Source organism: Notolabrus celidotus, chromosome 5, assembly GCF_009762535.1.
Source record: "Notolabrus celidotus isolate fNotCel1 chromosome 5, fNotCel1.pri, whole genome shotgun sequence".
In the NCBI taxonomy this organism is placed as follows: Eukaryota; Metazoa; Chordata; class Actinopteri; order Labriformes; family Labridae; genus Notolabrus; species Notolabrus celidotus.
In genome coordinates this window covers 36508776-36531884 of record NC_048276.1, presented here as the reverse complement: position 1 = coordinate 36531884, position 23109 = coordinate 36508776, and positions in this window count along the sequence as shown.

Here is a 23109-nt window from a genome sequence, read left to right as displayed (position 1 = left end):
CTGTCCACAGCTTCACTAACACCAGTTTCTCTTAGCATCTAATACTGCCACAGATGGGTTTAGATAGTCCAGAGGGTTGCTGCTGTCTCTCTAATGCAGACTCTCTTCAGCTCCTAAATCAGAGAGGATCATTCAAAGCGCTCCAGAAGGTTACACTGAAGCACACGTTGGACAGAAGGTGACTGGAGTGTCATACAAATTATTTCCTCATTAACTTAAAGGTAAAATGCTAGCTTGTTTAAACCAGGAGGCAACAGTATTTGGATAAAGCACTGTAGTCGTTCATGGAAGTTTGAAAAGTAATTATTGCAGAGATATTATAAAACAACAGTTTAAATGGAGTGCAGGTAATCCACTTTGTTTAATGAAAGGTGCACTTTCAATTAGTGCTGGCTGATATTGAAAATGATGTTATCACAATAAAATATTTCATTTCAGTCGATATTGATAACTACCACGATAAATGTCAAATCATTATTCCATTTAAATGTGAAGTCAGATTTTTGCTCCTGAGTGAAAGTGGAAGACAGTTTGTTAGTTTGTATCTGGATTTAGTTTTCTGATGAGCTTCTTGAATCCATCATTTCTGACGGTGCTAACAGGAAGCAGGTCTTTAATGTAAAATGAGGTTTTTGTGAAGTTTTAGTTTGTAGATTCTAATTTTTCTCAGGTTGAGCTTATTTGCACAATTTGATTTGAATTTAAAACAAAGATATATCAGTTTAGTAGAGTATTGTTTGAGTTGTGCTCTCCCCTTTAAGATTACTAAGGGTTACTGGTGGAGTGATGTTGTTTCCCACAGTGCAGTGAATGCATCACGGTTATTCAGTGTTCAGTTGTCCTACGGTCGAGGTGGACATTAAATGTGTTCACAGCAGAAGTAGTCTCTGTGCTCTTCCTTTACCCACATCCTGAAAGTAGATTTAATGAAGTGTATGAAGTTAATAGTTACTGCAGAGTCGACACAGTGTCAGACTAACGACTCTGCTTTGAGTAGGTTGATGTTCAGTTTTCTTCAGTGTCACTGTCGCTTGTCTCAGCTGTGTTTACGCTCTGCTCAGAACATCTTTAAGCCCCGCCTACCTCTCACCCTGCAACATGATTGGCTGTTCAATGCCGTCTTCTTCTGTCTAATGTTGGGTGGCAACTAGTGTATAAGGCTCATTAGCGCCCCCTTTCCAGTGGTTGGGGGGGTGTAATTACAAGTTTATTTATATCAAATTTTTATCAAACATTTGAAATATTTATATTGAGAAAAATTATATCCTAATAATTATCGTTATTAAATTATCGCCCAGCACTACTCCCAATAAAGTAATTGTGTAAAATGTGTAAAGCATTAACATGACAGATTCAGCACTGTGTTTGGCAGCTTGGGAGGGTCTTATGGCCCTTTTCCACTACACAGTTCAAGCCCTACTCGACTTGACTCGGCTTGGTTTGGGTAGCTTTTCCACCAGCCTGAGAACCGACTCACGGTGGGCGGGGTCATCATAACACAGCTGTGCGAAAGTGCTGCACGAAACTGCGTTCACATCATTCCTGTGTTGGGAGTCGCGCTCATGACTCTTCGGTGAAGACATTCTCTGACCAATCAGTGGCCGGCAGTCTGTTGACGTCACCTTTTAGTATTGGCTCAGCTCGCAAACCAAGTAGAGCAAAGTCAAGTCGAGTAGAGCAGGGCTAAGACGGGCCAGTAGAGAAGGGCCATTAATGGCCAAAATAACACAGACAGAAAAAACAATTTTTTAAAACAACAAAACAAAATACACTTTTTGTCCATGCCCTCTAAAATGATACACAAAAGTATTATAAGATCAGACGCCACTACCTATTGTGCTGCAGTCAGACTAAACACATCTTAAACATCTGGCAGACGTAGGGTGTTCAAACCCATCGCCTCCAAAAGTCTATTGTTTTATCCCGTTTCAGCATGTCATAGACATGTCCAATCAAGGCTACGTCAAATAATCTCACCCTGCTTTCTCATAACAGTCTGATGTATCAATCATCATGAATCAAAGTATGACATGTTTTTTTTTTCACTGTTCTGTCAATCACATGGTCTGACACCTACCCCCTCGCAGCGGTTACAGGCATTATAAATTACACAATATAAATGAACAGACATTTTGCCAGGAGTCCAGATTGCCTTTGTAGCTCTTAAAGAGACATCACTGTAAGTTTCAATCTGTTTCATAACCAGTTGAAAACTCCTCACTGGAGCTTTAAGTCTGCAGTTTTCCCTTCAGATTGCTCCTCACTTGAAGGCATGTTTGGTAAGTGTTTTGGGGACTTGTTCAAACCCCTAATCTGCCATTAAGAGGACACAATCTGATAAATACATATCAGAGGTTCACATTATGTTCAGTACAAAAATGATATCTATACACATCGTCACACCACAGAGCCCAGAAACCAGTTTTGGATTATCTATATCTAACAGAATATGCATAAAAATACATTCTAACAAGCAGAGACAGAGTCCGCCGGCAACATCTTAGAATGCAGCCTGTGAACGCCTGAAGCCACATTTTAAATTGTGTCATCCTTTGCTCCTGAAGCCAACTGCTCTGCCGCTGCCCGCCTCATCTCCTCAATCTGCTGTTTGCAGCCTCAAGTGCCAGCCCTGGCTGTCTCCACTGACCACTGTTATCAACAAAGCAGCAAGCAACACACTATCTGGCTGCTCATCCTCATGGGGAGATTCCGATAACAGTAACAGTTAGTATGCAGCATGCCTTCAGGGGGGAAGCTCGACTTTTAAATTCACTCAACTACTTTTAATTGACGTTTTCTCTGCAGCTCTGACAGGAACATACACAGGCAGAGACAGCTAGATGCAGCACATGGTGAGGAAAAGCAAATATGGACTCCTACTGGTTTGAACTGCATGCACATGCAGGGATGATGTAGAAGGATGTAATATTCCATTACTTTTTAATATGCTTTCATCAGTAAGTCAGAACTCTGGTGGCCTAAAACTATCCCTTCTTCCTGGTTTGTTGATGTTGTTTTTCAGATAGTTTCTAAAGGGGTAAACAGTCTGGTTTTAACTCCATCTGGCCTGAAATCAGCATTTACTGCACCGACTTAGAGAATCAACCTCCATAGTCCTGCTATGCTAAGAAATGTAGTTTAAAAATTACCCAAACATACACATGAACACAAAGTACATGGAAAATCTGCGACGGTCAACATGTTTTCATAAGGCGTATTTTAATGCCCTTCAGCATTCATGGAATTAGAAGAAGCAGAGAAATCTGTAATTTTATGATAATACAGCAGAACAGCCAGCGGCTCTGAATATATGCTTACCGTGAGCAGCGAAAATTAAGGATAATTCAGGCTTTACTGTTCAGGGCTTACAGCTTAGCACTGTTCAAAGTGAGGGAGAACTTTGTAAGGGCGATTTCATTTTCTTGTATCCGCAGCCCCTCCAAGCATCGAAAGCATGACACAACTTATTTATGGTCATGTTTTGGAACTCCAAGCTTTTGGTTATGGAAGAGTAAACACTGTGGTCTTGGTTAATATTAAAGAGGTTGAAAGATAAAGCAGGATTATGCATGCTAATGTGGTTATCATCTGGTTTCTGAGGTATCACAATTACAGTATGTTATATGTAAACAGAATACAGAGAGCTAGAAAAGGCCTTAACCTGGTTTTGATAAACATGGGTACTCAAAGCACTCTGATAGTACACTGTACTAACCATATCGTGACCCTAACCCAAACTTAACTCTGACACAACTGCACAATCAGAATTCTTGGACACTGCTTTGGTCAGGACATAAAGAATAGGACTAACTTCATCATGTTCCACCAAAACAACATACAACAAATAACGTAACAACAAGGATGAGGTTGAAAAGAGAGATACTTGAGAGTAGGTGAGCACAGAGTAACCCGGTCACCTCCCGCCGACACTACTGCAACACCCTTCTTTTTGGTTTACCAGACAAATCCATCCAGAAACTTCAACTGGTTCAAAATCCTGCTGCCCGCATCCTCACCAGAACCTCCTCCACGAGCCATATCACACCTGTCCTGCAGCAGCTCCACTGGCTTCCCATTAAATACTGCATCATCTTTAACATTCTGTTTCTCACTTTCAAGACCATCAACAACTTAGCTCCTCAGTACCTCATTGAGCTCCTCCATACCAAAATACCCACCTGTAGTCTCAGGTCCTCCTCTTCCATCCAACTCACCCTCCCACCTGCTCGCTTGACCACCATGGGGTCGAGAGCCTTAAGCCGCTCGGCCCCCCCGCCTCTGAAACTCTCTCCCCCAGGACTTACAAAATTCCACCTCTCCCACCACCTTTAAATCCCGCCTCAAAACTCACCTTTTCCACCAAGCCTACTCACTTCAATCTGTCTCTATGGGACTGGAATGACTTCACTTTCACTTTCATCATGACTTCACTTTCACCTTCATCATGACTTCACTTTCACCTTCATCATGACTTCATTTTCACCTTCATCATGACTTCACTTTCACCTTCATCATGACTTCACTTTCACCTTCATCATGACTTCACCTTCATCATGACTTCACTTTCACCTTCATCATGACTTCACTTTCACCTTCATCATGACTTCACTTTCACCTTGATCATGACTTCACTTTCACCTTCATTATGACTTCACTTTCACCTTCATCATGACTTCACTTTCACCTTCATCATGACTTCACTTTCACTTTAATCATGACTTCACTTTCTCTTTAATCATGACTTCACTTTCACTTTCATCATGACTTCACTTTCACCTTCATGATGACTTCACTTTCACCTTCATCATAACTTCACTTTCACCTTCATGATGACTTCACTTTCACCTTCATCATGACTTCACTTTCACCTTCATCATGACTTCACTTTCACTTTAATCATGACTTCACTTTCACCTTCATCATGACTTCACTTTCACTTTAATCATGACTTCACTTTCACCTTCATCATGACTTCACTTTCACCTTCATCATGACTTCACTTTCATCATGACTTCACTTTCACCTTCATCATGACTTCACTTTCACCTTCATCATGACTTCACTTTCACCATCATCATGACTTCACTTTCACCTTCATCATGACTTCACTTTCACCTTCATCATGACTTCATTTTCACCTTCATCATGACTTCATGACTTCACTTTCACCTTCATCATGACTTCACTTTCACCTTCATCATGACTTCACTTTCACCTTCATCATGACTTCACTTTCACCTTCATCATGACTTCACTGTCATTTTTCTAGGATTGCATTGTTATTCTGTTGTATCTATGTGTTTATTTATTTATTGTTAAGTGTTGTTTTTTACTGTTGGTATGTTGTAAGGTGACCTTCAGTGTCTAGAAAGGCGCCTCTAAATAAAATGTATTATTATTATTGTTAATAATGCATGGCATAGGAAGTGTGTACATGTATTAATATTTGACTACAACAATAATCTCTCCCTACATTAAAGTATTTCCACTGACTCAGTGCCTGGTGTAACTAAGCAAAGAAGTTGAAGTGTCATATTGAAGTAGTTTGACCTGATCAGCGATGATAGAGGAAGCCTTAAAAGCCATGTGGAGTTAATTGTCTGGTTAACAAACACTGTAAAGCAAGCATGCTTAAGCCCCAAGGCTTAGTCTAATTGGATACCAATGAGGTAAACGTCCAGTCCAAGGATCATTTGCCAAGCTGTGGTTGATATGATTCAATAATGCACTCTGGTTTATGTTCAAACACTGTATGGGAGAAATCTGAGAATATGTGTAGAGCATGTTGCATCAACTGTTGCAATGCATTTGAATTGGTTTGACTATTCCGGTTTATCTTTGTGTTGCCAAAGACCACATGACCGCTTCGAGATGGAATTTGAGCTTTGTATTGATTCATTGGTGATTTAACAGAAACCAAAAGGCTCTTCCTGGGATTTCAAGGTGGGATATTAACACCCCTGTGATTTATGCCTCGTCTGCCATGTGTAATGCACAGAGGCGTAAATGAACTGTATTTACATAATCATTTATCCAGTCCTCTGGCCGCTCAAAGTGCGTTTACATTACGTCACATTCACCCATTCAGACGCAGATGGCAGAGGCTGCTGTGTAAAGCAACCATCAGTATTAACTAATCCCACTGGGGGGAATTTCAGGGTTCAATGTTTTGCCCAAGGACACTTTGGCATGTGGACAGCCTGGGATTGAACCCCCAATCTTCTGATTGAAAGATGGCAGACTGTACCGCTGAGCCACAGCTGCCCTTTGTAATGGTGGGCAAAGTCAATCCATTTCTAATCCTCCACCGAGCGGAGTTACAGAGTCGGTAAGGTTGATGCAGCCTAGTGTGTATGTGCACGTCTGAGTGTTTGCACTTTCAAAATGAAAACTTAAAATTGTTGGCCTGAAAATGTTTTTTTGGTTCAGTAAACAAAAAATGTTCAATTTTGTTGCAAACTCCATCAAAGTAGTGATCTCAGCTACCTGTATGAAGTTTGTTGTGTAAAGTTGGTCTCATTTCATAAGTTAGGTTGGCAAAACTTGAAATTATGGGTCTGAGGCTCGGCTAAATTATTTGAGTCTGCTTCAGGCAAAGAACGGGGTCTCCATCTCAAATCTACAGGGGTCTTCATCCACACTTTCAATTCCCCACATGTGGCTCCATCTCTTCTGTCCTGTGTGGATTTGATCACCCTAAAGGTGAGTGTGTGGTTTGAGTATTGTATTGAAACTCTAGCTTTACAGTTGGTCAGTTGATGGTGAGTTGATTACCTGTTAATGTAACTTTAATTTGTTTAGTTAGTTTAATAAGGCATGGTCATTACCAAGAGTTAGCCACCTTGAACATTAGCTATCTACCTTGCAGGTGTGAAAACGGTGCAGTAACGTGCAGTAACAAAGGAACATTTTCTGAACAAACAATAATAAGTAGACACAACTTTCACTTCTTAGTATGTAGAACTCAAAACTTTAAGTTACACTACACATGAATGATAATTTATCTCAACAAAAACTCATCAGTTGGCTCAAATGTAAGATTTTTAGTTACCCTCAAAACTCAAAAATCTAGTGCAGACAGTTGCCTTGACATTTGGAGTTATCACAGCCTTTTGGTTTTAACAGTGTATGTATGCTGTTCAAAACTGTAAAGTGAAAGAGGCTATGGAGGCACACTGATTTCAGATCAGGAAACCATGGATTAAAATAATACTAGCAGAGAAAGTAGGTGAATTTGGTGATTAAGTCCAATTATTTGGGACTTAAGGGATGAAAAACAGGGGAATTTAGACAAGTGAAAACTTTGATAACATCAACTTTGTACAGCTTGCTAAAGACTTGCAAAAATACGCTGTGAAGAAAAAGAGAAACAAAAGGAAGACTGTTCGAAACCCCCCGAATGCTTCCAATCTCTCATCTTGTGTGCTGCATTTCTGTGGTCAGCTGTGGGTGGCGTGTTGCAGCACTGGGTGTGTGTCTATATTTTCATTGGTTTTATACTTGTGTGCTTGTTTATGCATATGAGACTGTACCGTCTAAGTGACTGTTTGTGTGTTTAGATGAAGGATTTATGTGTTGGCAAACCTCTCTTCCTGTGGCTGTGGTGACCACTGCATGGCCCTCAGCTTTGTCATTGTAAGTAGACACCTTTGCTAGCATGCTTTACCCCAAGTATCCATTGTCTTCCCCTGGCCGCAGAGACAAAAGGAGGCTCCCATGGGTCCAGATGTACGTAGTAAAAGCAGCCAAGATTTGGGGAGGGGGGTTGGTTCACAAAAGCGCAACCTGGAGCTCAGTTTAGCCAGGGAGCATTTCATCCACATCCTGTGTCCTGCTTTCTCTGCCTCTTTTTGGATAACTACCCGGTCACAACCATTTCAGAACATCACAGTACGTTCGAAGATGATGTCTCAGAGCACGCTATGTCATGGATGCGAGGTGACTTAAGGACATCAGACTTTATTGGACGGTTTGTGTGAAATTGTGTGTTAAAGCCTTTGTCATGTAGTCAGGGCAGAGCAACCACAAGCCCATAACTTTTTACACAGAAGTTACATTTAGACTGTTTTAGGGTTAACAAGTGGAGAGACTGGCTACCCGACAGCTACTATTACTTTGATGGAACAATGTTGGTGTTGCAAAAAGAAGGAAAAGAGTAAAGTGGAGACACAGATTTGCTGTATGACATTTTGCCTCCACTAGTTCAATCTTTTCCTCTAATTGAGAACAACTACTGCAAACAAGTCTTTGAAAAAAGAAATGTGAACTTTACAATATTATGAAAACTAAGCAAAAATCCAGATGATGACTGCATCTTAATTAAATGCTCAGAATAGCCACCAAACCGGATGTGGGATCCTTTGGTTAACTGTTCCAAAAATGTAAACTAACTTTAAAACTTGGCTTCTGTTCTTCCTGCTTAGCTCTCCCATAAGATGGCTAGAATGGTATGAGATGGGTTTCGCATTATGGGTTCCCTGGAGGATAACTGCACGTCATTATGCTGACCACTTCAGTCTTTATTTTGGAGAAGCCATCCGGCCAAAATACCTTCTAGACACGACTATAAAATAATCGTCTCTGCACGAGAGTTGTCACGATACCAGAATTCTGAGCTTCACTACGACACAAGTAAAAACTGAACCCAAGATGCTTCTTTTGTTACTTTGGATTTCCAACTCACACACAGTGCTGGGAAAGAACAGATTGAACACAGAGCAACATGTGACACACTGTTAATAGTAATGATATGAGAAATAAAGAAAGTTTGCCTAAAGATACCCAAAACAAAATTCTATCAGCAGAGTGTGAGTTCTCTTTCTGTACTTTCAGTCATCACACATCCCTGTTGAGCTCCCTGTCAACTGTCTGCAGGTTGGGCTAATAAAGAACATTAAAGGACTAGTTTACCGTTTCTCTCCTCTGCGCTGTCTGCAGCAGACATAAACGTAACGTGTGTGTGAACAGTAAAGGCTGAATACTTCTGCGATGAATCAACGGCGTAGCCTACGCCTGAGGTCCTTGTAGCTCCCATACCTACACAGAGGCCTACGCATGTAGCTGACGTGCACCTCCTCCAAAATGTAACTACACATAGAATCGATGCGGACTGCAAGCCCTGTGATAGGTCCACTCAGCTGCAATGTATTTCCAGCACTTCCAGGATCCCCGCTCATCGGCCGTGTATTTCATCTCCTCCTCTCTATTCTTCATGTAATCATGTCTGTGTGATAAACAGCAACATGTATCAGCTGTAGATTAACAGAACACGCTCTGAATCTCCGTAGAAAAGTAAACAGAGATCATAGCAGGGCCGGAAGCAGGCAACCGGCTATCAGAGAGACCACACTGCCCTCAAGCATTTCGGCGGAGAATTGCTGCACGACACGGACACATCGACGCACAAGTATGTGGGGCTCATGTCCGCGTCAGCCACTGCTGCGTAGGGGAGACGCAGAAGTATAAAACAGCCTTAAAGGGGACATATTACGCTCTTTTCATCAAAATATATTGGTCTAAGAGGTCCCCAAAACATGTCTTTAAAGTTTATGCTCAAAAAAACACTTTGAAATCAGATTTTGGCATGCCTGAAAAGTCCTCTTCTTCAGTCCTCCTCAGAACACTCTGTTTTCTCTCTGACCACGCCCCCTCAGGAAGTGGATGTGGCCTCGGCTCTCCAGCATGTTGATCTAATGTTTACATGTTGGCTGAATATACACGGCTGCTCACAGACCGTGCTACATCAACTCTCTGAATCTGATCCAGAATCTGATCCTGACAGAGAGGCGCCTGCAGCAGGACCTTTCTGAAGGATTGGTCATAGATTTAGTGTTTCTTGTTGTTTTATCTGTCAGCATGTTGACGTGTGTCTTGGTACACAGCTACGAACATGTAGCTATGTAGCTATGCTAACTAGCGTTAGCACTTTTCCATGATAAATAAAAATCATCCACTAGATCTTCAAATCTGCAGACGTGGGGAGTAAAACCGACCTTTGTGTTTATTAAGACAGCCTACAACTAGCATGCCTCCCTCCTAAGCTCCTTGTTAGCACACATGTGTGCAGGGAATGAAAAACAGAGGAGGGGTTGAGTTGTATTTTATACAGTCTATGGGCTGAACAAGCTCCAAGCTCTGACTTCCTGTTACAGACCGGATGTCGTTGTGACGTATGAAAAACACTGAAATCTGAAACGGCTGGTTTCAGCACACATTTACAGAAAGGTGGAGAAATCAGAACAGGGGCAGAATGGATTCTTTTCATATTTGGGGGGTTTGTAGACATGCCAGGGACACATATTTCAGGTAGAGAACCATTAAAAAGTCGATTTTGCATGATATGTCACCTTTAAGCGACGTGGTGGCTGTGACAGAGGGTGGAGCAGAGACACACACAGCGGGGAGGAAGTAGCGGAACTTCGTCTGCAAATACAGCAAATCTGGCACCTCAGTGCAGAGATGTGGACGTGTTGTTACGGTCTTTAGAGCATGACGGCCAGTCAAATACTCAATCTGAATCAACCACTATCTGCTTCACTGATAAAAATCTCTCTTCTTATGGAGTGACGTTGTTGTGTTACTCCTCCTGTAAGCAGACCGGGGCCTACGTTTCCCAGATGCACTTTGTTGATCTCTGAAGAGACTAAAGGACTCATTGGTTTCCTCAGTTTTAGCTTCAGTATCCAGACTCTCTGTCCTCCGAGGGTAGCTAAATTCACCCCAGCTCTCTGCTTGTGTATGGCACCTTACAGTTCCCAAATAGTTTATTCTGATGCCGACCACTGTCAGGTATTAATCCAAGTTACAGAGGTTTACAGCAATTATGTGTGTATGGATGTATATGAAATAAAGATGGGATGAAAATGTGTGCTCTTAAAACGTTTACTCCCTCCAGACATGAACATACCCTGTCATGTAGACCCACTTTTGCCAGGGCTTATATTTCAAAGAGACAGGATGAGGAGAAACTGAAAACCATCTAAACACACTTTGATGGACTTAAGCAGTGTCAGTGTGTTCAGTTTTGAAGCTGACTTCTTTGTTGCACAGTTTTCTTTGGTCTTGTCCCTGAAAAACCTTGCCCGGACCACAGTTTCTTCTTTGATGGGCATTAAAAAAAAAACAGAAATACATAAAGCCCAGCTTTTGCTCATTTGCTTAAAGCTGCTCTGGCTTGTGATAGCTGGAAGAAAAACATCATGCGGATGAATGCAGAATGCATAAACCATGGTCGCTCTGACTTGTGGCTCTTTCGACAATAAAGCTAATCCATTTAAGGGTTCATAAATACTTCTAAAGCCAACATGAAGAGTTAGAGCTAATATATGGTGAGTGAAAATGCAGCAAGAACGCCTCATGCATTTGTATGAGATTTTGAAACGGGGGGCTGGACTTTGCAAAGCAGGGGGCGAGGAACACTCACACCAGTAACACAACAACTTACATGACCAGGAACAAAACTCTCATCTGAATGTGTCCTCAAATAAAGGATGCAATGCTTCTCACCCACCCTTTTAAAAACCAAAGGCGTTTTTTGACCAGAGCAACTTTGCCCCAGAAGTCAGGACTTTACCCCTTAACTAGTTAATCTCCCCCCAAAAGAGCCACTGCTAGGGGGGTAGTACTTTTCAAAGGTCCTGGGACTTTCTGGGAGCAGGGCCTGCAATTCTGAACGTGACTGATTGGTAGATTAACCGCAGGGTTTTTATTCTGCCCACCGTCCACAATAACATCACACACATCTGTGATTCACTTGATCCACTTGATGTACTTTTCAAAAGAAGAAGCTGTGATTCTCTTGATTTAGCAGCTTGTAACAGTAGTCTTCTCTCAGTCCACCGTGAATGCATCTCTCCCGGTGTTCCGGTTTTAAAAGTGACCCTGTAAACTGGAGACCTTCAGCTGAACGTGTCAGTGTTTGTGGAGTTTACACAGCTGTTGAAACACAGAGGGAGTTCCTGGGAATGCAAACTAGTTTAGTTTTTATTAAGATTTCAAAATATCCTCCTCAGATATTTAATGATCGTCTAAAGACGTTTAAGAGGGATGCATCCAGCTGAGAGTCTCCAGTTAACAGGGTCGCTGTTTAAACCAAAACACCGGTCGATCTCTGCCACAGCTTTTTGAGTTCAAAAGGATTTTAAAGGCGTGTTGAAACGTCTTTGCTACTCGCGCTTATCTCCTCTCACGTGTTGATTCAGTGAATCCATCTGTGATGAAATATAGCACCATCTAAAACAGCACCAGCTGAGTCTCTTCATGCTAACAGGCTAACTGTTGTGTTGCTCATAATGATACCTGCCTGTCTGTCTGCTTCTATAGGGGCACAGGAACCTTTTAGTTCAGGGTAAAGTAGTTCTGGGGGCTAAAAGACCCCGGAAGTCTTAGTCAAAATGCACCCCAAATGTACCCAATCAAATGGAAACAGTTGGTCAAGTTAACGGGGTAAAACATATTTTCAGACACTATGACAACAGAATAAAGCAGGACAATAAATAGAGAGATAATGTGGTTATAAACACACCTCAGGTTAGACAAGTTTTACTTTGAAGAGATAATAAAGACGACTTCATGACCTGCCTTTCTATTTTCCTGTTCACTGAGTAATTACTGTTTCAGGTGCACTCACATTCAGTCCTTCCTCTAAACAAGCACCTTTAGACACATTGTTAAAGTGTCACCGTGTTACATCTTGTTTGTGACAATGTTGCTGTGTTCCCAGATCACACCAATTTCTTTGCACAGTCAGCGACGTGTGGGTGTTTGCACTGTAATGAGATGAAATACATCAGGCTCACAAGAGCCATGAATATTATTGATTGCTGCTGGGTAAATTCAATATAGGGCATCATTAACAGCTCTTGTACAATGTTGTTGCCTCTGCTGTAAATTCTCTGTGTTCTAATCTGCATTCAACACCTACCATAAGAGAGGGGTTCATGATATACAGCTATACTTTCTGAAGTAGGTTCCTTGTCTCCTCTGTAAACTTACGCCAAGTCTTTCTTTATCTGCAGGCAAGGGAAACATTCTTATTTTTCAAGACAGTCACATTCCTTTGAGGGCACCTGAACACAGAACAACATAAGCACAGGGTTTTATCCGTCATCTCCAGCAATTTCAAAGCAGTACCACTTTAAGTGCTCGCCAACTTGTCTTCAGAAAAACTGAACTGAGCTCTGCAGGGAATTCTTCCAAGCATGGGAACCCTGATGTAAAATAACTGAATCAATACCATGTATGCCTATGTGGGGTAAAGAAAGTGACAAAGCATTGTTTAAAGGGGACATATCACGCTTTTTTCATCAATATATATTGGTCTAAGAGGTCCCCAAAACATGTCTTTAAAGTTTATGCTCAAAAAAACACTTTGAAATCAGATTTTGGCATGCCTGAAAAGTCCTCTTCTTCATTCCTCATCAGAACACTCTGTTTTCTCTCTGACCACGCCCCCTCCAGAAGTGGATGTGCCTCGGCTCTCCAGCACGTTGATCTAATGTTTACATGTTGGCTGAATATACACGGCTGCTCAGAGATCGCGTTACTTCAACCCTCTGAATCTGATCCTGACGGAGAGGCGCCTGTAGCAGGACCTTTCTGAAGGATTGGTCACAGATTTAGTGTTTCTTGTTGTTTTATTTATCAGTATGTAGACGTGTGTCTTGGTACACAGCTACGAACATGTAGCTATGTGGCTATGCTAACTAGCGCTAGCACTTATCCATGATAAATAAAAATCATCCACTAAATCTTCAAATCTGCAGACGTGGGGAGTAAAACCGACCTCTGCCAGAAAGGCAGCAGGACCTTTTATGAAGGATTGGTCACAGATTCTGTGTTTCTTGTTGTTTTATTTGTCAGTATGTAGACGTATGTCTTGGTACACAGCTACAGCTACAGCTACAGCTACAGCTACAGCTACAGCTACAGCTACAGCTACAGCTACAGCTACAGCTACAGCTACAGCTACAAACATGTAGCTATGTGGCTATGCTAACTAGCGCTAGCACTTATCCATGATAAATAAAAATCATCCACTAGATCTTCAAATCTGCAGACGTGGGGAGTAAAACCGACCTTTGTGTTTATTAAGACAGCCTACAACTAGCATGCCTCCCTCCTAAGCTCCTTGTTAGCACACACGTGTGCAGGTAATGAAAAACGGAGGAGGGATTCAGTATTATTTTATACAGTCTATGGGCTGAACAAGCTCCGAGCTCTGACTCCGTGACAGACCGGATATTGTTGTTACGTAACAAAAACACTGAAGTCTGAAACGGCTCGTTTCACACACATTTACAGAAAGGTGGAGAAATCAGAACAGGGGCAGAATGGATTTTTTTCATTCTCGGGGGGTTTGTAGACATGCCAGGGACACATATTTCACATATTTTTCAGCCTTAGTTTTATTATTCAACTCTTATCCTTACCTTTTAAATCTATTTATTTTAACTATTTTTATTTCTTAATTTTGATGATTTAACTTATTTTAATTACACATATTTTATTTTGGTGTGCATTGGTCTCTATTTTATTTTATTTTTATGTTGTTCTTATTTTTAATTTGTATTTTTATTAGTTTTATTATTATCATTATTATTATCTTCCACTAAAATGTCTTAGCATTGTTTCATTTCTGCTTCTTTCTTGTTTTCAATCGCTGTAAAGCACTTTGGGTTGCATTTTATTTGTATGAAAGGTGCTATATAAATAAAGCTTGATTGATTGATTGATTGATATTTCAGGTAAAGAACCATTAAAAAGTCAATTTTGCATGATATGTCACCTTTAAGAATCATTTTTGTTATACAGAAGAGAGCATTAATCAGGGTAAATAAACATGAGCATCAGAGCCAACTATAACATATGGTGTAAAAGTTGAATTCACTTTTTTAAGCAGAACCGTGTAAAATGAGTCACTGTAAATATCTCCTGTCCCTTATTCCACGAAGCAACAGGATTTAAATTCTCCCCAGCAAGTGATACTGCCCTCATGGACAATAATTAACAAATATGTCTTTTATATCTACTAACAGTCCACCTACACCTTCCAATTAACAAGTCTTCAGAGGACTGTTGTTTATAGCATATGTTCTGCTTGATAGTTTCTTAAGCTTGTTATCTGGACAAATCACACAAGCACCCGGAGAGCATAAATGAACAAGGAAAATGCACTTAGTGGGAGTATGGACATGACACACGGTTATATCTCTGGCCTTATGAGAACAGACTGCTGTAAATATGTTCGACATGGCAACAAGGTCTTCCTATAATTAAAACAACCCACCGCAGCGTACGGCTGAAATATTGGTTATGTTAATAGAAATACTTTCAGCGCATGGATAAACAGGAAGATTTTAGAGTGTGCTCTGATGGGATGCCAGAACATGACACCATTTTTATGGAGTAACGTGTTTTGTGGCAAAGGTTTTTCCTTTCAGTCTATTCTCTTCAACAAGGCAAAGGAATGATTCATATAGGCCAGAATTACTAATGCAGTCCTGAAAGGCAGCGTGCAGACATGATGGATTCCTGATTACAATAATGTTTTCCATCACCCTGTTCTATCATATGTATAACAACCAGCAAAAAGTGTATGTGGGTTGAGAAATATGAAAATGAAAGCCAACATCTTGAATGTCTGTTTGAGTGCATTCAGCTACTAACAGGCACCATTACACAGTTCGACAAATTAAATACAGTGGGTCTGTGACATTTTCTAAAAGAACAAGACCCGCCAGTTTTATCTAAAAATGCATGTCAACTGTCAATTAAATTGCATTTTCTTATTGAAAAAAGTTGCAAGGAAAGGTCAGAACCATGCACAGTGACTGCACTGATGTTAAAAAAGGTCAGAGGTTGCCATTTACTCTCTAGCTCTGCAAACCTTCACTAAAAAACAAAACATCCAAGCCATATAAGAAAGGAAAGAGCAGATGTTCAAAAGCTGTTGAAACACAGAGGGAGTTCCTGGGAATGCAAACTAGTTTAGTTTTTATTAAGATTTCAAAATATCCTCATCAGATATTTAATGATCGTCTAAAGACGTTTATGAGGGATGCATCCGGCTGAAAGTCTCCAGTTAACAAGGTCGCTGTTTAAACCAAAACACTGTTCGATCTCTGCCACGGCTTTTTGAGTTCAAAAGGATTTTAAAGCCGTGTTGAAACGTCTTTGCTACTCGCGCTTATCTCCTCTCACGTGTTGATTCAGTGAATCCATCTGTGATGAAATATAGCACCATCTAAAACAGAGCCAGCTGAGTCTCTTCATGCTAACAGGCTAACTGTTGTGTTGCTCATAATGATACCTGCCTGTCCGTCTGCTTCTATGGTGTCATCTGTGATGAATGGCATTCATCTTTGTTTTACTGCCCTCTACTGGTCTGGTGGTGTAGTGCATTTACTTTTTTTTTCTCCATACGTCACTGGCCTGATTTGCACAATCTACCCGGGACTTCAGCCCGCGGTCGAAACCCAGACAACAATGGAGGCACAGGAACCTTTTAGTTCAGGGTGAAGTAGTTCTGGGGGCTAAAAGACCTCAGAACTCTTGGTCGAAATGCACCTTAGGTTTTCAGCAGATGCGAGATCCTGTATGTGAAGTAAAAACCAAGAGCTAGGCCATGCAAATATCTTACATTAACATTGCAACAACTCTGTCTGTCTTTTTTGGCTTTGCATGTCTCAATTAGTCTCTGATCACAGTTGGCCAACAGACATCATTTAATGCAACTCAACATCACAAGAGCAATCTGAATCCAGCCGCAACACTCCTGCTGAACAGATGTCAACCACACTGTTTCTGCAGGGAATGAGGCACATCCTGTTTACGCACCCGCTCCAGCTTGCAGACATACTGTTCAGACTGATGTTTTGAGGGCAGTGAAATCTTCAATTCTTTGTTCAGCCATGAAAGCAAAATCCAATGGATGAACAGGTTTTCTGGAGTCTTGATGGACAGGCTGTCTTTCAGCCTCTTAAAAAGAAATAGTTGACTAAAAGAGCTTAGAGCGTCTGCTTAGGCTGGATTTATTTTTTATTTCCTTTATGTGTGTTCTATGGAAAGTTGATCCAAGGTCAATTAATTTTAATGAAGTCACGAATTTCCTGGTGGAGGGCAAGTAAATTTGTATGGTGACTTTGTGGTTGATTTGTAGAGTTACTTTGAGTGAGCTTTGGCACAAATTCATCCTTCTGAGTACTGGCAAACGCTCGTCACTACACTGACCTTTGAGGGGACAAAATAGAGAAAGTCATTATAATACTGTAGCTGTGAAGGATTTTCTAAATACCCCTAACCCTGATCTGCTGAATGACGACCAGCATCAATAGAGAGCCCACCTTTGTATCCAGTTTGCCAAGAACAAGAAAATGCACCAAACCAACCGTTTCCTCAGCTTGACCCAAACGTACTTAATACAGTAAAGGACCTTCAAGGTCTCTTTCACACTGCTGTGTTTAATATCCAGCGCTTTTACTACATTTACCCCCATGCCCACAACCGTCCAGTATTTTAGAACCCCTATGGTGGAGATGTGTGGAAACCCTGCTGACTGAGCAGTACTGCAAAAACCTTTCAGCATCTTAAGTGGGCAGAAACAAAGAGTTTCATTAATGTGGATGCAGACACTACAATTCTCTGACAATTAGGAGAGAGACAACATCAGCCTTGACTTCAGTGGTTAACTCTTTAATAACTATAATTAATTAGGTGTGTTAAATACTTGATTCTGATTGGTCAAAGCCTCATAAGAACGATGACTGATTCTCAACAGCAAAAGCAACAACAGGGACAATCTGAGCTCACTCGTCTTATCAAATCTGTAGAAAAGGAGTCCGGTATGTTCCACCTCTGCTTGTTGACACTGTGGCAAATAGTTTATCGTGCAGGTTGGGCACAGATGACAGACCAGCCTGAGGGGCTACTGGGCCAAAAACCATCTCTGATAGGGAAAAGTGGAGGCAGTCCAGGCAATGGCAGCACAGCTTGTGAACGCATCTCTAGGTTGCTGTGGCCTGTTGCACCATCTCAAGTTGTGTCTTAAGTTAGAGAGCAAATTCACACTAAACCATATGTTGAAACCATAGACTGTATAAATAATGGACGTAGTATCCGTGATGTCACCCATCTGTTTCTGAAGCGCTGTTTTGAAGCCAATCGTCGGCGGGAGCCATATTTGAAATGTTGAACTCAACATGACTGCTGTCAACGTAAAGAGGCAGGATTTGAGTCTCCTAGCCAACAGCTACATTGTTCCCGTCTGTTAATTAAGTCAGCTGTGCCTCTCAGAATGGAAAACTCGTAATCTAAATATCTTCAAAATTGCCACATTAGAAAAAAAATCACCCCCATACAATGTGTGCTGATTGAGAAATGAGTTATCCAGAATACACTTGTTTTGTTGTACCATGGTATAAACCATAGACTGTAAATAAAAATGGACAGCGTTGCTCCGCCTCTTCCCGTTGTACGGTTCTGAAGCCAAAAAATCCCACTCCTGGGCGCTGCCATTGTGCAGCCAGAGCCTGTGAAGCCACTGTAATAAGCTCCGCCCTACAGCGTAGCGTCACAAGACGCTGTGTGCCCTATGAAGTTTCGTTCTACGGCGGCTGTGAATCAAAGGACACCAGGAAGTAAAACCCCGTTTTTTAACCTCTAATAACTAACGAAAAAGAAACTTTTCAGAAAAAAGAGGCCTTGAACACAAAACAGTCAAATACTAACTACATATCGCCACAGCATACGGATGTGAGAAACATTCGTACCACATGTATTCATTTTTTAAAGTTTGACTGCGGAGACGGATTTTTTGACCTATACTGCAGCCAGCCACCAGGGGGCAGTCACACTGCTGAAAGCCTCACCACCAGCCACTGGAACCTCTCCCTTGGTATAAACATGCTTATTTCTGCCATAAAGATCGTCTTCTTTGAATGGGTGTGTATGTGGTTTCAGGTACTTCTGGAGCCAGCCTCAAGCACACACTCAATAAACTACAGTTTTCAACACTTCCGCATTGGCTTCAATTATCGCGGCCGGATGTTGCTGCTTGGTTGAAACTAGGTCATTTGTAACTTAAGTTGTGTCATTGTTTGGTTGCACCACGTGGACACAAACTTCATGTCTTTAGTTTATAGGCGGGTTAAAGAAAGCTCAACCTACAGGATTTTAATGCTTAAAACCACCAGCTCACTATACATTGACCCGTATATGATGTGCTGATGTAAAACATTGATTCCTACCAGAGCTGCTGCTAAGAGTTCAATTCTGCATTCATCCCATATGCAGAAGGTAAACATTAACATGTTATTCTCACGTCAGTGATCAGTATGGATGCATGGATTGGCACAGGTTTAAAGGACTAATGCCTGTTTTCTGTTTCCATTTATACAACAGTGTCAGGTGTGTGTAGTTCGGTCATGTTAGTATGGACAGGATAGTTTAAATGGTGCAAAAGAGGCTCACCTAAACAGGCGTGGTTTCATTTGGAAAGAGTGCTATAAAAATGAAGAAGTGTGAATGCAGCCGTATAATGTGGAGTACAGTAAAGGGTAACTGGGTCACTTTTCATTAGCAAATGAGGAATAATGTTGATTAAATTCAGAAACATTTTGGACATTACCTCAACACTGGTGGCTTCATCACTGAGTCTTGTTCTGAAGACTGTTTCCCCAGTCAGTGGAGATTACATGACATTTAAAGGGGGTTGAAGAAATCTCTGTTAATTGCATGATCACCATGCAGGAGCCCGGGGTGGTGCAGCTTCATCAAACCAGGCCACAACATATAAGGCTGCTAGTGATTTTTGAAAGAGGCTAAACCTTCTCACACCACCTACACATCTCACAGTTCTGAGGAGCCTTGAAGGGATCAGGGATTTTACAAGTTCAGATCAGAGGAGACTTTCAGTGGGGCTGCGGAAGGGAGTATAAGCCAGTGAGTCTCTGAGGGATGCCAGTTTCACTCTTTCCTGACAGGCAACTGGCACTGTTTCTATAATTATCCCTATCACTACCCGTATTGGTGTCACTCTCTTCAACGACATGTATGAGACATGCTTCGAAAACCAGCCGAGGTGGGTGTAGATGATGCACACTGAAAGAAACGTCTCCAACATGAAAGCACACGACAACTCTTCATTAGAAAATGGCTCCAAACATCGCAGGCTGATATGAAACGATGGATGTGAGGGTGGGTGGATGGATTTTTTTTTCCTTTTGGTGCATTTGAAACCCACTCATATCAGTAAAAAGCTGCTCAGTGAACACCTGATAAATAGATGCTAAATGGGCCTCCTCAGTAACAGCTCTGGCCCTCAGACTCTGCCTTTTATGTAGCAAGCCAGCCTGTTAACCCTGCTGCCTTCATACGCTGGCCTCCCCGCTCTGATTTATTACTCAAACATACCCAGAATGCCAACAGAAAACACATTCCACGGGTATTGCGTGTTTTAATACTTCTGGGTTCAGTTTTTTACTACGTTCAAGCTGACCAGACACAAATATGGTGTGATATTTTAATTCACCAGGAATAAGACACAGACCACGTGTACTTCCATGATTCCTCTTCATTCATCATACATGCATTTTTCCCCTTTATATTCCAATGATTGCTCTCTCTGAAGTGCTTGGTGAAGCCATTAAGGATAAAGCTATTTTCTGATAACTCAAGACCCAAGGGTACCTTAACACAAAATAGGGTGTCTCTGTCCCGCAGAAAACCACATTTAAATGTCCTTAAGGCATTCCTACTGCTACTGATGATCCAATGAGCTTATAAACTAAAAATGAAGAAGTGGAAATGACAATAGCCAATTAACCATGAGTAAAGGGAGTTCCAAAAAATAATATGAGAACTATACGTAAAAGGCATTGTCATTATTCATAGCCGAGAAGCTGCATTCACACTGTCCATCTCTTTGAGATGTTCATCCACGATTCTATAGGGATGATGCAAAAGTGGATGGGAGAATGCAACAGGATGGAAAAGGAAAGACATATTGGACACAGCAATAAGATTACAATTTTAATAAAAGACCTGAGGTTCATTTTGACCAAGAGTTCTGGGGTCTTTTAGCCCCCAGGACTACTTTACCCTGAACTAAAAGGTTCCTGTGCCCCCATTGTTGTCTGCGTTTCGACCGCAGGATGAAGTCCCGGGTAGATTTTGGCCAGTGACATATGGAGAAAAAAAAAGTAAATGCACTACACCACCAGACCAGTAGAGGGCAGTAAAACAAAGACTAATCCCATTCATCACAGATGACACCAATGAAGCAGACGGACAGGCAGGTATCATTATGAGCAACACAACAGTTAGCCTGTTAGCATGAAGAGACTCAGCTGGTGCTGTTTTAGATGGTGCTATATTTCATCACAGATGGATTCACTGAATCAACACGTGAGAGGAGATAAGCGCGAGTAGCAAAGACGTTTCAACACGGCTTTAAAATCCTTTTGAACTCAAAAAGCCGTGGCAGAGATCGGCCGGTGTTTTGGTTTAAACGGCGACCCTGTTAACTGGAGACTCTCAGCCGGATGCATCCCTCATAAAAGTCTTAACACGATCATTAAATATCTGATGAGGATATTTTGAAATCTTAATAAAAACTAAACTAGTTTGCATTCCCAGGAACTCCCTCTGTGTTTCAACAGCTGTGTAAACTCCACAAACACTGACACGTTCAGCTGAAGGTCTCCAGTTTACAGGGTCACTTTTAAAACCGGAACACCGGGAGAGACGCATTCACGGTGGGCTGAGAGAAGACTACTGTTCCAAGCTGCTAAATCAAGAGAATCACAGCTTCTTCTTTTGAAAAGTACACACACATACAAAAAAGATAGAACAAATCAAAACTAATGAAAGAAAGAGAAATCAAGTGAATCACAGATGTGTGTGATGTTATTGTGGACGGCGGGCGGAAACACTGCGGTTGATCTACCATTCAGATACGTTCAGCATTGCAGGCCCTGCCCCCTGAAAGTCCCGGGACCTTTGAAAAGTACTACGCCCTAGCAGGGGCTTTTTAGGAGGGAGATTAACTACCCTGGGTCCTCTGGCTCGAAACACACGTAGTTCCGGGGTAAAGTTCCTCCGTTCGAAAAAATACCTCAAGATTGTCTTTTAAGTCCTTTCAGTTTCCAAACTAAGGCCACATAAATACCTTGAAATTTAAAGGAATCACCGTTTTTTAAAGATGTTTTTGCTCCTTTTGCTTTTACATGATAGGACAGCTAGTGTGATACAGAGAGAAGAGAAGGGGAATCACATGTACCAGATCTTGCTGTGACTAATAATAGATCTTGTGACAAGTGCGTTGAGAGCTGTCACCTCTGTACATGGGGCGCCTGCTCTACCAACTGAGCTAACTCAGCACCGAGCTTCATGGTAATGTCAAAGCAGAGTTCCCATTACATCCTTTAAAAGAAAGTGCAGCCCTGCACACTGTTGTTTATATCTCTGATGTATTCATCAACATTTTAATAATGCATCACAGCAGTTAAATTGAGAGCCTCCGTTGACTTATTACTGCTACCTATCTGCTGCTGTCTTCTAATCTCTGTGCCTCGTTGAGGGCGGGCTCGCTGTAAATCCACTGGTGAGGGAGTAGATATCATCTCATGTCAAGCAGAATGCCCCTCATTCATCTCAGTGTGGGAGACATCACGCCTCACTGCGAGCTGCTTCCAATACATTTTACATATGATTCACTGCTTTTATTTTTGATTGTAAAGCCAAAGGAACAAATAAGAAAACAGAGTGAGTCATTTGTTAGATTGTTATGTTCTGTTTTAGACGACACTGGGATGTTTCTTATCAATACATCTGCTGTGTTAGCATGCTGGTTTTTGGCAGCTGGGTCTATTCTGGGATTCTTTGCAAGTTATTTTAAACAGATGGTGCACAGGATGATCTTAGTCATTTTTGATATATGATGGCATTAAATGATGAGAGTCAAAAAATAGGAAAGAACACATGCAGAGCACATTTTTTTTAGCTGTATATAGAGAGTGTGATTCAACATTGAGCTTACAGAGGGAAATAAGAAAGTTTCACATTTCATGTTGTTGAGTCCTCAAAGTTAAAAGACATGAGAAGTAGTGTCTG